Here is a 14,738-nt window from a genome sequence, read left to right on the forward strand (position 1 = left end):
GCTAACCCTTTGTAATCCCCAATAAACAGTTCAATCATTAACAGCATTAACAACCTAGGTATCACGCAACAAATCATTTATGACCCTCCTTTTCCGCTCTCTTCACTGGTTTTGGCTTTTTACCTTTTCTGCTTCTGTTGTAGTCTCAGTTCAGTTGAACTCTTTGTTCATTTGTTCCTTCTGTTGGGGGTGGGGAAGAATCAAGAGTATTTTTCAGGCAGGAGATAGAAAGAATCCTTTTGTTCTGCTCAGATTGATATTTTACAAATTTGGTATGCTCTCCCATCAGTATTTATTCTGGCTTTATAGCCACCTGTGATCAGTGGCCACAACGCTCCTTCACAAGATGCCTCTAAACTCCTATGCAAAAATTTAAGATTTTACTTGCTTAAAAATAGAAATTAAGGTATATATTTGTAAATTACATCATTGATCTGGGCTCCCTATCCGTGCTAGAAACAGTGTGGAATACAGAAATGAAAGTGTCAGTGCAGAAGTAACTATTACAGACTCCTTAGAGTACTTCTCCAAGGGCACAACTTGGCATGTGGATACTATTTTGTTCTAACTGTAAACTTATCAGTGGACAAGAAACTGTATTTTTTCCATACACTTTCAGTTAATTTAAAGATTTAGTTTTTAATCTTTTTTTTAAACACGTTTTAAAGATTTGAAAGAAGAATCAGAAAACTGTATCCAAACTTTTAGCATTGTTACCAAAGAGTCTGCAATACCAGACCCTATAATACCTATAAAAATAAATCAACAAGAGAAAAGCACATTCTCTTTCTCATCATGGCAATGGATTTTCAGTACCTAGAGCTTCATGCAAAGCAAAGACAACAACACACTGGCTCACCTGGACCTGCCCCATGCTGGGACTGAATGAAATGTACCTGCACGCAGCTGCACCCACTGCAGACTACATTGCAAGTCTGCACACCACCATCACTGATCCACACTGTCTTGATGATGCCATTCAAATGGCTGTGGTTTTGTCTCGAGGCACAGAATGCTCCTCATCCTAGAGCTGCTAACTCTGTGATTTAAACATGACCATATGAGGGACTCTAAGGTCATCATTTAAGTGCCAAGTGCGTAATGACAACGGAATATTCCTCTGAAAAATTATGCTGCTCACAAAGTATAAGCCCTTCACTGCCTAAATAAATGAGAGCTCCTCACCTGTGTGAAAGTGTATACTTTACCAATGCAAAACTCGTTACATTTATTACTGGAAGAGAGTCAATATGGCTAGCGAAGACCTGCACTACCAGTCAGCAATCTTCACAACTGAGCCTCCATGAATGCACTCAATTAAATCAGTGAAAGCCATCCTCTCCAAAGCCAGTTATCACTTCAGATGCACGTGTTGTGCTCTTCATTTGCCAGTAGCTGCACAGTATATGTGAGGTACTGAAAGCAACTCCATGACTGCAGAAACAAGTTCCTAATAAAGAAAGCCCAATCTCCAAACTCTTGCAGTTTGGGTAACGTCCACCTGGTTTTGGGTGGACTGTTGTAGTACTTGCTATTCATCTAGCAAGTGAAATGAGACCTTGTTCACCACCAGAGAAGTTCCACGTATGATCAGCTAGCCTTACAGAAGCTCTCAAGTATCTCACGTATTCGTATTTATGTATTCCACCTCCTTGTATTTACCTTGCATCAGAAGGCAGATGTAGATACTACAGCAGCTGCTGCATGCAACCCACTTCTTGGGCCTGATGTAACAACTCCTCTCTGAGGGCAGTGTGCACCTTCAACGAGTCAGAGGTGGGAAGAGCTCCTGAACCCTCAGTGACTCTCAGGCTGCAGCCTTCTGAAACAGGAGCTCAGCACCAAGCAGGCACTACTCATCCAACAGAGGCAGAACCAGAGTTTGGCCCTGCCAAGAAAGAGGCATAAGCAAAGAAGCTCACTGAATCTGCTGTAGCAGAGCCTAGAAAAGGTGATGGCAAACAATCACGCAACTGGACTGAAGGAGGAGAAACATACTCTTTAACAGAGTGCACATCAATGTGCAGACTGGCTACGGCAGTCATGAGTTTGGAAAGTCAGCAACAACAAAGCACAGATGCAAGATGCAGCTACGCACACATCTGGGTCACAGCACTGTTAAGGTGTTGGTCTCCTTACACGTTCACAGTTCTGTCAATCTTTAGGCGTGTTCAGTAACATAATAATATGCTGTACTGATCCTTGTTATCACAGAGGGCCAGTACAAGTCAAGTACCTAGCCAAGTCAATCCTCTGAACCTAAAACAACAAGTCAGTTTTCTGTGAGAATGGCACCTGAGTAAAGGATAATGCTCACGATACAAGCAAGCCCAACACAAGTCTCAACTGGCACTGGCATGACTGATCTCAGACTCGATGGCTTCAGCACGGCGTATCTGGCTCCACCTGCTCCACTCTTCAACACGAACACACCCCACTGTCTCCAGCACACGTTCCAGAAGCATTACCAGTCCACAAGGCTGGGAGGATGACTATATACGTGTGTTTGTTTTTTTTTTTTAAATGCTGATGACAAATGGACAGCTTTGCTGTTGGACAGGCAGAGAAAAGTCTGGGAGGGCACAGAGCTGAGACAGCAGGGAGCAATGTGCGTGCCCAGGGAGCAGCTCACCTGCTGGGGAGAAGCAAGCAGGCATCACTTCAGAAACCCTCTTGGCCAGCTGACCCCTAACTAATTCTATGAGTACTGCCCATGCATTCCAGAGAGCTGCAAATTCTCTCCATAAAACAAACACGGATGTGGAAAGCAACACAGGGTAGAAAGCCAGCCCCATAACACAAACAAGTGTTTAATTGCTCCAATTTATCTGTTAAGTTGCTATCATTTCTCCGTAACAACAAATTCACTCCGAAAAAGAAAGAAAACAGCTAAAAGCCTATTAGAATGCCTATTTCAAGACAGGAGCATTCAGTTTTTAATCAGAGCGCTCCAAACTCCCAGCTCAAGAACAGAAGATCAAGAGGACATCTAAAGCAAACCCAGCTCTGAAACAGGCGAATGTCTGCCTTCCCTTTGTGCTGGTAGTTCAGCCTCCCTCCACATCCTGTCCTCAGTTACCTACTGTTGGCTGAAGATAATCTCTTCCAGGCTTCTCAAATGCTGACACAGGAAACTCCGCAAGCACACCAAACTACTTCCTTTCCTCCCTGAAAATATTTCATAACCTACAACTTTCTTCTGTGCCCTACTTGTAGTCTATCCTTTTCTTCCTTCTTTTATCAAATCCGCTAAAATAAAATTTTATAGTGTCAATTCAACAAAGGAAAAACTATAAAGTTAGTTCTGACAGCTTCCCTTCTCAAAAATTTAATCAAAAAAAGAAAGAATCCTCTGCCCTTGAAGCCTTGAAGAGATGAGCTGAATAGCCTTAGGTATTCCATAGCTATATTTATGAAAAAGACTTTTAGAACTAAACACACAAATCTCTATAGAAATTACAGAAATGAGGAAAGTGTTTTGCCCAAGTCACAAATTTCTGTATCTGCTGCACAGAGGAAAACGTGCCACGCTCCTGTGCTGGACATAAACTCACCTCACAGAGATGTGCAGGTCTCAGCCAGTTTTGGATGGGAAAGAGCTCCCATTGGATAATACTGACAAGTGAAGTAGTCTCCAAAACAAATAAACAAACAAAAAACCCCACAGATGTATCTGTGCAAATATATGCTATTCAAATTTAGGAAGGGAATCATCTCCAATACAGCAACACAGCTTTGCGTTCAGACATCATTCTAAAGTTTTATTATGGAAAACATTATTAAAGCTTAAGCAACAAACCAGTATTAAAATGGTAGCATTGAATCACAGCAATATGAAAAAAAAAGGGCAAAACACAAAAATACATCGGAAAAAGAATAGATCAAAGAAGATATGAGTGTTACTTTCCTGCGTAGAAACAACTTTCTACTTTAAAATAAAGAAAAAAGTGGTGGTACAAGTAAAAGCAACGTAGCACTCTCCTGTTGGTAAACAAAAATGAGATCACTACTCTTGAATATTCAAAATCTCCATGTCGCAGAAGTTTATTTGCCTTGCTTTAATCCAGAACAATTAAGCCTGATTCTAAAATTTTGCATTTTACAGTGGTGAGAAAAACATCTAACGAGAGGCTCAGTGCAGGCTAATCCAGCTGCTGAGCGTGCATTTACTTCTCCTGCAGAACAGGCGTTATCACTTTGGTGGATCCACCCACCCCCGCATCTATCTCAAGTCAAACAGTCAATCGACCAGCATATTGCTATACCAAATCTAAATTAAAAATTCTCTTAAGTCTGGTTTGCTAACTTAGAACACATCTATTAACATGTTATTCATCAGATGCTGAACCACGGGGAAAGTACATAACTTGCTGCCGCTCTGCAGATCGTTTCATTTCAGCTGATTGAACAAATCCCTTTTTCATGTTTTTTTGGCAGAATTCTATCAAAATAGTTATTTATAAGGAAGTTGTGCAGCTGTTGTAGTTTAGAGAAAAACAAATTTAAGTATTTTAGGAAAGTTGTTTCTTTTTTTTTTTTCTTGTTAAGTCTTGAACAGGAAAATAAAGGATGAAAAAATTAAGTTCTTGTAAGTTCAAAGACATTCCCTTCCAGCCAACACAAACACTAAGAAGCTAACACAGAACAGCATCAGCAATTGGAATTTAAGCTGTCCAATGGAAATTAGATTTAGAAATCAAGTTTCTCGCATTAGAAACCAAGTTTGTCTCATTAGAAATCTCTTCTTCTGTTCACCCTAAATTACCACTTCTCTTTTCTTATTCTTTGCCAAACTATTTTAAACCATTCCACTGTATTAAGTCCAAAATCATTTTCACAGAAGGAAAAAAATCCCTCATTATTACTATTATTCTACATTACAGTAACACCAAGGCTCCAGTAGGATTGACAAGTGCACAGAAAGACACCGTCCAGAAGAGGCACACAAAGCACTCAGCCACTGAATTCAAAGGGATCAGAAAATAACTCCTTAAACGCAGATTGTTTAAAGCTTACAGAATCAACACATCTGGTTCCTTCTTCTGCTCAGGCTCCTCAAAAATGTTTAGTCCCGTTTCTGTGAAATACTAAAGCGCCCATAACACACAGAAACTGATGTTATTTAAGAGATGCTTATTTCCTCCCTAAGAAACATCAAACTTATTTCCTATGGCATAAGCCGTACTTCAGACTATTATCTCAACCAGGAGACGCTGTACATCTTCTTAAGGCTCCTATTCAATAAAAAACCTTTGCCTGTAACTGACAGAAAACTGTCCCTGTGTACGTCTAGAAACATTAACCTGAAAAGACAAATGGAAACAATTTTAAAAGTAGCTTTCATCTTTCTGTTAATTGTAAGACACTCCTGTTTCTGTGAAATAAATTCACAGTCTGCAAAGTCTGAAGACAAGAGTTAAAAAATAAGAAGTTAAATTCTCTACCAGAATGCATTTGCTCAAGTGCAAAGCTAACAAATGCTAAAATTGTTGGCAACACTTCTGCATTTCTGAATCATTAGGTAGTCAAACTATTTTTTGATTTTGCTTGCGTGATGTTGGATTATAATAATCCACATAAATCAGCGGCTTCCCCTTGCTAGGAATACTGTGCTTACTTTTGGTCAACTGATGTTGGAAAAAAACATGGGGAGGTTCACAAAGAACTAACAAAAGCAACTTGCATGTACAGTAGTGGATTAGAACTGTCTGTATAGGAGACGAATGAGAACGAATGCAGTCAAAGTAAACAAACTAACGGAGAGCCAGGGAAGGTATGCTGAGCATTCCAGTCACCCTGCTCAGAAAACAATGAAGGGATGCTTTTCCTCATGAAAACTTAAACATGTAGGGCTTTGTGAGGGCGAGCTGCTCATCTGGGGAAGCGCACAGTTCTCCAATGCTTCCCCACCACCCAGATGTGGAATGCTCAGCTGCACGGTGGGACTGAAGCAGGACAACGACGACAAAGCCGACCTCAAGTCACGCCTTCAGTTGCTTAGAGACTTCCTTCCCTGGTGGAAGCTTAATCATCTGGGTCAAAAATCACAATATTGGAGCACTTCTATTGAGAGTAGTTACCATTTGAAAACAGCACGGCTTGTTGCCCACACCTGTCTGATGAGCTGGACGTACCAACCAACAGCTCTTCCAAGTCTAGTACAAATATTATGCATTTATTTATTTATAAGCCTGATAGCACTTTTATGCATATTCTATTTTTCTTTTCGTGACCAAACCACCTTGTGACTCTTTCTTAAGTGAAGAGTGGGCCTCAGCAGCACTTTCTGGTTGATGCCGTGTGAAAGTACAAGCCAGGGCTTCATACTTGGACAACAGGGACTCATCTGTGCACAGCACCTCACTGCTCAAAGAAGCCAGCTCCTCTGCTGAAGGCGGCTTTACTGCTGGTTGTTTGCACAAAAAGCAACATACCTCTACTTGGCAATGCTTACTTGAGGCATTCCAAACTTGGTGCTGCCATGTTGAGTGTCAAACTCCATGTCTTACAGCAACAAACAGCCAGTAAGTGCTTGGGGACTCCAATATGGGAGAAACGCAGCGTGCAAGTAAAGCAAGCAGCAGGAAGGTCTGTGCAGTTTGGGGACAGCATAATTGTGGATTGTGCTGGACAGGATTAGCATGGAGATTAAAAAAGTAGTAATTATTTGCAAATTTTTGATGGAAGTAAGCGTCTGTATAACCTAATCCTAAAATACCACCTGCCTGTGAAACCTCTAGCACACACACCAACAGGCCTTTTTTCAGACCTTACATTAGAACATTAAACAGAAGCTTGAGAAACATTAAAGAGCTCTTTTTCCAAGACACTGATAACTGGAGATGCTTTAAGATGCCTCCAGTTTAAGGTTCACCAGCAGTTAGCAATGACACATTTTACAATCACCACCATTACATGAAAAAGTTTGTTATTCTACATATGAATTTTGATTACTTCTACCAAAACAGTAACTAAAAAATATTGCTTCATTTTTCCATAATAGAAGCTCAGAAGTGTTCTACATATATAGTTACTAGTACTATAATTATTTGCAATAATTAGCAGAAGCTGAATATTAATACCTTTCATACTGCGTTGTTAAAATTTGTTAAATTTCCCACAAGTGCACCACAGGATAAATGGGTTTCAGGCTGTTCTGTCAAAGGCAGAAATTATGAAGAAAGAAAAAAAAATGTTAAACTTCTTTTCATACACTGTAGATCAATATTCGGAGAAATCAGATTAATTGCTTTCGGGTAAGAAAAGAAATGGTAGAGAAAATGTATGTGTTCATTTTCTGATATAAGTTATTGCGTTGATAACTATTGAGGAAGAAAAGTTACGTAGGTCCCATGCACTGAAATACATTCATCAGCACAAAGTAATTTCAAGATTATTATTTTTTTTTTTTTTACTTTTTAAAAAAATCCTTAAAGGTGATTTTTAATGCGCTGTTTATTTTTCAGTCCAGAAATATGTTCTTCAAGTCCAACTTCACCGTGTGGCTGGAGATTCTCAGCAGAACTCTTACACCAGATAATGAGTTCTGCGTTGTGTAAAAGATGGTCAAGACTGATTCAGTTATGAATAATAACTGTGAAGTTGATTTGAAAAATAAATACGTAAATAAAAGGAGCATGGGAAGAAGACTAGCAAAACCCACCAGCATGGGAAGAAAGCTAAATACGTAAGGTGATCCACTTGGAATCCGCATCTCAGCTGATTAAGCAGTCACCTAACAACCAGCACAGGTGGCCATTATCTGGTTAGAAGCACTCGTCCCCCCAGTTCCTTCAATGAAGTCAGAATTCATGAAAACCTCATGTTTAGGGCTCGATGCTGCACCCACTGAAGTTGCTGTTACGTCGTTCTGAGCACTGACATGAGTGCAAACAAAACATTTATGTTTTTCCCTGATGAAATTATTTAATGTATAGGATTTTAATCATAAAATATCAATAAATGAAGAACTATACTGGTAAAATAGACTTGAGGGGGGGGTATTGTATATAATTTGGGGTATTATTAAAGAATAGCATCGTGCTCCAGCCAAGTTACAAGAGCCCCAACAAAGATGTTACGAGCAATAACCCAGCTTTCAGGAAAAAACATCCACACCACCACAGTGAGCACTGCAACTTTATAGATAGTACGCTCGGCACAGATGGACAAGTAATTTTTAGAAATGAATCACGCTGCAAATGATTTTACTAATTTTAAAACAGAGGTGAGGAACCAATAGCCTGCAGGCCAGATATGGCAGGCTGCTGTGGTTCAGATGGCTCACAGACACACACACACACACACACACACTGCTAACACCACCAAGGCAGGCTGCAAGGAAAGCCATCCGGGTTTTAAAAGGCTCCGACAATTCACGTATTTTTAAACACATAATCCCTAAACACAAACACCAGCCCGAAGTTCCAAGGATTAAGTGAAATCTATGCTATTAGTTCACAAATCAAAAAAGCAGAAATCAAACCCCTGAGTTGCTTTCCATTAAATACAGCCCATCGATGCTATCCTGAGAAGGTGAGACTTCACAGCCTGAAACATTTACATTATCTTAGCAGAGAAAAGACAGTGGGGCTTTGAATTCAGACAGCAGCCAGTGCTGCACTTATGGCAGAAGCATTTCGATACCTGCTTCAGCAGAGAGGAACATATCCCACTGAGCTTATTTAGGACAAACTCCCATTGAAATCAATTACTGTTTTGCCTTGGAAAGGTCCAGTCCCACCTATAGACTTGAGTCTTTCATAGGCGTTTTTGTTTCAAAGCGCAAAGCATTTCTGAACCTGAAAATGTATGCAAGGCTCCAAATGTGAAAAGAACAACAAGTAAAAATGTTCAGAAGAATATACCAAGAAAAAGAGTAATCTTAAGCTACCGGACTATTTCTACTGTTCCTGGCAATTATTTGCAGCTGCCATGACCATACTGCTATTTAGCAAAGCGAAGGCTGCAGCTTTAATTGAAGTTGGGATGTTGTAAACAGTGAGCTGCCTGGCTCCGGCCCGCGCTCCAATACCAGCAGCAGTGCAGCGATGGGAAGCATAAACAAACCTTTTAACTAGATTACAGCTTCTAAACTGGCCAAGAAATCCTTCGGCAACGACTCCTGTGTGACAAAATGGCAAAGGAGGAAAAACATTTGGAAACAGCATCTTTAAAAAAAAACCAAACAAATCTTACCTGAGATAGCATGAATGGGAGTCTGCTAGGGAAAATGACTTAAGTCTCCAAATGGGGCTACCAGCGTTGGAGAAAAAAAACGAAAAGGCAGAATATTCCAAAACAAATGGCTGCAAAATGGAACAGTATTTTTCAAAAGCTCTAATGCCTCAAAATGCATTTATAAAAATGTTACTGACCATTCAACTACCAGAAGACGTTACCATTTCCCATTCCAAGTAGCCATGCTGGAGAACAACCTAGCTAAAATGCATTGCATCACATTTGTCCCAACACATCCACCTCATGCACCTGAGCCTTCTAATAACCTGCCTCAGCCAAGCTTCTTCCTCATGGAGCTTAGAAGGCCCATAACCCAGGAAAAAGAAAACTCTGCTGTAAAAATCTAGATTTTTAACAAAAGTCGTCTTCTCATCTAAAGACTGCATACTCATCCAGAAAAAAAACACACGTACGTGGTTCTCTTCTACACATATAAAAAAAAATTTACCCCAAGCCAACAGCATGTATATACAAGAAAAGTAAATAAACACATCAGTGTTCATTGCATCAAAGTGTTAAAAGTCAAGAAAAAAAAAAACAGCCTCCCTCCCCCACAACTTACAAGTAGTTTGGGTGCACAATTAAAATATAAACCAGTGCCAGCTGAGTCCCACTACAAGACAGCAAATTTTAGTGGGCTAATGATATATAGAAGTGTATAGGTGAATTTATGTGTATGTATAAATATATATCTGCATGCATATGCCTGCATGTGTGTGTATATATATGTGTGTACAAAAATACAGGTTAGGTATATGGGTAAAAGCTTGAAGATTGAATACCAAAAAAACGTTTTACACAATTAAATGAAGATCTTAGTAGGCTTCAAGAGACAACCTTAAATAATGCATCAGCAAAGATCTACCAGAGCTTAAAAATAAAATCTCAAAAATTGCTAAACTGAAATCTGATGTGAAGTTTTTGAAACACCAGGCAGACCAAATGGAAAAATCAAACTATCTGTCTTACGTACGTCTACCTTTTCCTTGGCTGATTTTTACTTCTCTCCTACGTTAGGCTGCGTTTGCTCCCTTTGGTAGCAGGGTACAAGGCAACATGATTGCAAGCCTCTTGTTATCTGAACGTTGAGAATTTCACCATTTGATCCAACTGGATTTGCTGGGCAAACAATTGACAACTGTTCTGGTTCCCTGACACAGAGATATTTCTTAGTGTGGCCATGCTACTGATTGGGCAAACCAAGGGCCTCAGATTTAAGATGCTGTTTACATTTGAGACCACTCTTCCTTCCGTTAAGTAACAAAATAAATTTGGATTTAATATCATTGAAAATGTAGATTAATCTCAAGTGAAGAGAATACACACATTTAAATCCTGGACTTCACCTTCACCATAGATGGGAATTATGTAATTAACATATTGCTTGTACTGGTCCTAGCTACCAGCCATTGTGGGGAAATAATTGATAAAGAGCTGCTTGCTTTATTATGAAATATCTCTTGTAAAAGAAAAATAAGAGACATGAAAAAAGCACATTGAAAAATTTAACGGATGAACAAAACTCTTTATTCTTTCTTTAATAAAGGAGCTTATTAGAAACCCCAACAAATTTCCAGTCCTTGTAACACTTTCATTCTTTAAGTAAACTTCAATCTCTCGAAACAGAGGGCTTCAGAAGAAACACACAGTGATAACAGCAAAGTGACAAACAACCCTCACGTATCACCAGCTCTCTGTATCACCCCTACAACGTTCCTCAGCTCCAACATCTGGAGAAGAACAAGGCACTCAAAGCCATGGTTTGCTCTACGGCCATTCCCACAGGAAGGGCAGGAGGGAAGGGACAATTCTGCACTGGGAACATCTGTCAAGCTGCAGACAAACTGAGCTGATCAAGTCGTCTCACAAAGGTCTATGAATAGCCATCTCATGGTAATGACTGATTCCTACTGCTGTGTGCCTGATCAAATCAACAACTCAGAGGTACAACTCCAAAGACAAATCTGTAGAGCCACACAATTGCTTCATTTTAAGCACTGCTTTAAAGCACATCTACTTTTCACACCTCTTTTATATATTCCTGCACGTACACGCAGACATTTGTGTATGTAGCTGAACATATATGCATATGTATCCATGTACATAGTAGGACACAGATATGCACAGATAAATCACAAGCTATAATTTTGTATTTGATATGGTTTTGACAAATTTTAAATTGATTTTATAATTCTTTTAAGTGTGAGCCCCCTTTCTAGACAATTCATCAAGAATAGCAGCCACAGCGATAAAGAACTCTGAGTTTGGAGAGCTGAAAGGAGTCTGCACTGCTTAATTTCTGAACTGCTGCTCTTTGTAAGCGTCCCACTTGATTTAACTGTAGTTCCACAGCTTTCAGGAGGTTTTAACAGTTGACTTGTCTCCAATGATTTTCCAGTATTTTATTTCAAATCCAGGCTTCGGTTCTTGTGCAGGCCTACCTGAAACTGACTGAGCAGCATCATGCCACCAGAAACAATTACAATGAAAAGTTCCAGAAATGATTACAATGAAAAGTCAGCGAAAGTCTGTGGTTTCAAACACTCTCAAAACCAAAGTCCTTAACGACAAAAGTTCATTCAAAAATGCATCCTGTATCTTTTTCTTACTGAGATCAATGGTAACACTGATATTCACTTCCACCGGGATAAAAGAGAAAGAAATATAAGGTCCTTAAACCAAACCAAACCAACCAACCAAGCCCCAAACCAACATAACAAACCCAAACATAGCAGCAGAACCACTCCTTGCTTTCTAAAAGTTTTAATAGCACTTCTGAAAAGGAAGCTTAGCCACTTCTAAAACTTGTGACCTGAACCACCTAGATAGAGTTGAGATCCTCCTCTTGCTGTGGGCATGGGACCTCTTAAAGCCTGGGAAGAGGCAGGGAGCAGCAGGGCTGCATTCGGACATGGGGGGCCACCCACACGGCATGCTCCCTTCCATTAGGAGCATCCATCCATGTTGGAGGCTCACTGCTGCCTCAGAAATGGATGCTGTAGTTGTGGACTGCAGTCAAGGTGCAGACCTTCCAGATGCAAACAATTGCCATGAGTAACAATAGGGGAGAAAATAACCTACAGACAAATTGAGTCAAATAAACCCTGACGTAAAACAAGGCATTCTGTTTTTGAGAGGAGTGTTGCTTATACCAACATCTTCAGTGCTTTTTAAAAGGAACAGAAAGACTGATCCCTCCAGATCCAAAGAATGAAGGGATTATAAGCAGAGAAAAATTAAATTACTGAAAGTCCTCCATCGTAAAGAAGGTTCTCTTTAAACATCTGCTTAACTCGACTAAATACAAATGAGCATAGTCAACTACAACGGGCAGCATGACAACAAACTTCAAGGGAAGACGTACTGCTAAAGGACAGATACAAGCCTGGCACATTCAGAACCTTTACAACTAGCACAGCCTACATCTTGATGCCATAGGTTTCCTGCTAATTCAGAGCAACCTCTCAGACTGCCAGCCTGGGCAGCCGCTAACCTGGAATACGTAAAATAGAGAAATCACAGAAGTTTTTGCTCAGATTAGTAGTTGAAATATATGCCCACAGTTCTCCTGGAAACAACAAATATTTGTAAATACCTTCTCATAACAGCAGCATAAAGAAATTAAAAAAGCCAAAAGCTACACTGCTTCTCCGTTATAGCTGTTGATAACTAGCAGCCTGCAGTAAAATAAGCCAATAGATTCAGTTCTTCCAGTTCCTAAGAGGTCTCTGTGATAGCTGCCAGACAACCCAAACCAGCCTTAGACCCCTCAGTATGAAGCACTGCTTTGGAAACACAGGAATTACCTCTGGCACAACACAAGCACACTCGTTCAGAGCCTCAGCCCCACAAATTCTTCCTCAGGACTGTTCCTATCTAATCCCCCAAGCAGCGGCTGTCCATTCAGCACAGACATGGCTGCAGGAACCAGAGGCCTACGGAAATGAAGTTCTGCCAGCAATTCCATCTCTAAGGTTCACAATCAGAGAATGCTATGGGTTGTTCTACCCAGTTTTAGAATTCTGTTAGGGCGTTTTACTGAGCAACCAGGTCAAATCCCGTCCATCTTCATCGTTACAACACACAGAAATAGAAGTGTTAATCTTTATGATAAATAATACATCTCATCAGCTGTAGGCCATAGAAGTTGCAGGCAGATCTGCGGCTCCACAAACACAGGGAGCATAATCCTGAGGTTTCTACACAGAAATAAGAGTACATCAGTGGTATCTCAGGCTGAAAAACAGAGCACTGTCATGAAACAGAGTCATAATATCATAGAATGGCCTGGGTTGAAAAGGACCACAATGATCATCTAGTTTCAACCCCCTGCTATGTGCAGGGTCCTAGAGTCCTCTATTCCTGGACAGTCTTCTGCTGTCCAGTCCTTGCACGCAGTAAGCTAACTAAAAGAAGAATAATGTATTTAAAGAATGAGCTTTTATACATGTATCAGCTGGGTCTGAAGATGATTCTCACAAGCTATGAAGACGATGATCACTTTGTCAAAGTTTTTCGCGTGTTTAAAACCAAAAGTATCTCATTTCCACAAGCTAATGGAAAACTGGAGGCAAACTATTAGGAAGAACTAGAGTTATGGCTGCTACCTTCAAGTCTTCTTCATGACATCTTTAAGTTATCGGACCAAACGTACATATCTCCCATTCTTTTCACCCAATCTAATTACTCCTTTCTCAAACTCTTTCCAGCTCGGTCACAAAAAACCGCCGCTCCAAATTAGAAACTGGAGATCCCAAAGCACCCACGGGCGAGCCCTTTCTTGTGGGTACCCTTCCAGCACGAGGCAGAGGCAACACACGCCCGACACTGACCTCCATTTAGCTGCCATGCCCCAATGAAACACATCCTCACGGCCTACTTCGTGGCTCAGCACACGCTCCGGCTGCCTTTTTAAGATTACAAAGAGCGTAATTAAGCTCCAGAAAGAAGCAGACGACAGCAAACATCCCGCTTATAGAGCGGGCTCTTACATCAGCTACGTATCAATATCTCAACTCCGACTTCTGGATTCTTTTTAACCTCTGGAAGGCTTGTGCCAACGTATACTTCGACTCAGCAAGTAGCTTATCCCCTTACGCCGTATGTATTCTAGGCGTTTTGACACGTAGCTTTCCTTTAATTAGCAGGAAGCCGTCGGTTGAGCCTGCAGCCCTGCTGACCACCACGGCTGTGGCTGCTGACGGAGCTCCGGCCTTATGCGGGCAGGCAGATCCCAACCTCAGCCAACTCCGGACCGAAGGCAGCCGCTGACCACCCGAACCCCGGAGCTCCGAGGCACCTCCCGACCCGGGGAACCTCCCGCGTGCGCCCCGAACCCGGCTCTCCAACTTCAGCGGGCAAACAAGTCTTTGTATGACCGGGGCCTACGGCTGGACCAAGCCAAAACCCGGCACCGAACCCTCACGCAGCTCCGACCCCCCCACACCCCGCTCCCCAACCAGGACTCTCCACAAACCGCTCCGCCCTCCGAACCCCCC

At 41.1% G+C, this 14,738-nt stretch overlaps 1 protein-coding gene across 12 annotated transcripts in view; it reads right to left on the bottom strand.

The window, feature by feature from the left end:
- MBD5 (methyl-CpG binding domain protein 5) overlaps window positions 1–14,738 on the bottom strand; it is a 128,114-nt gene that overhangs the window by 113,033 nt on the left and 343 nt on the right. The window contains exon 1 of one of the 12 annotated variants that reach the window (XM_090143475.1): window positions 7,083–14,731. The exons of the other annotated variants lie outside the window; for them this stretch is intronic. The gene's annotated coding sequence lies outside the window, so the exon portion shown is untranslated. Of the gene's footprint in view, window positions 1–7,082; window positions 14,732–14,738 lie in introns of those variants that run through there. 12 annotated transcript variants of the gene reach the window in all.

Source organism: Phasianus colchicus, chromosome 7 (genome assembly GCF_987193195.1).
Source record: "Phasianus colchicus chromosome 7, bPhaCol1.hap1.1, whole genome shotgun sequence".
NCBI lineage: Eukaryota > Metazoa > Chordata > Aves > Galliformes > Phasianidae > Phasianus > Phasianus colchicus.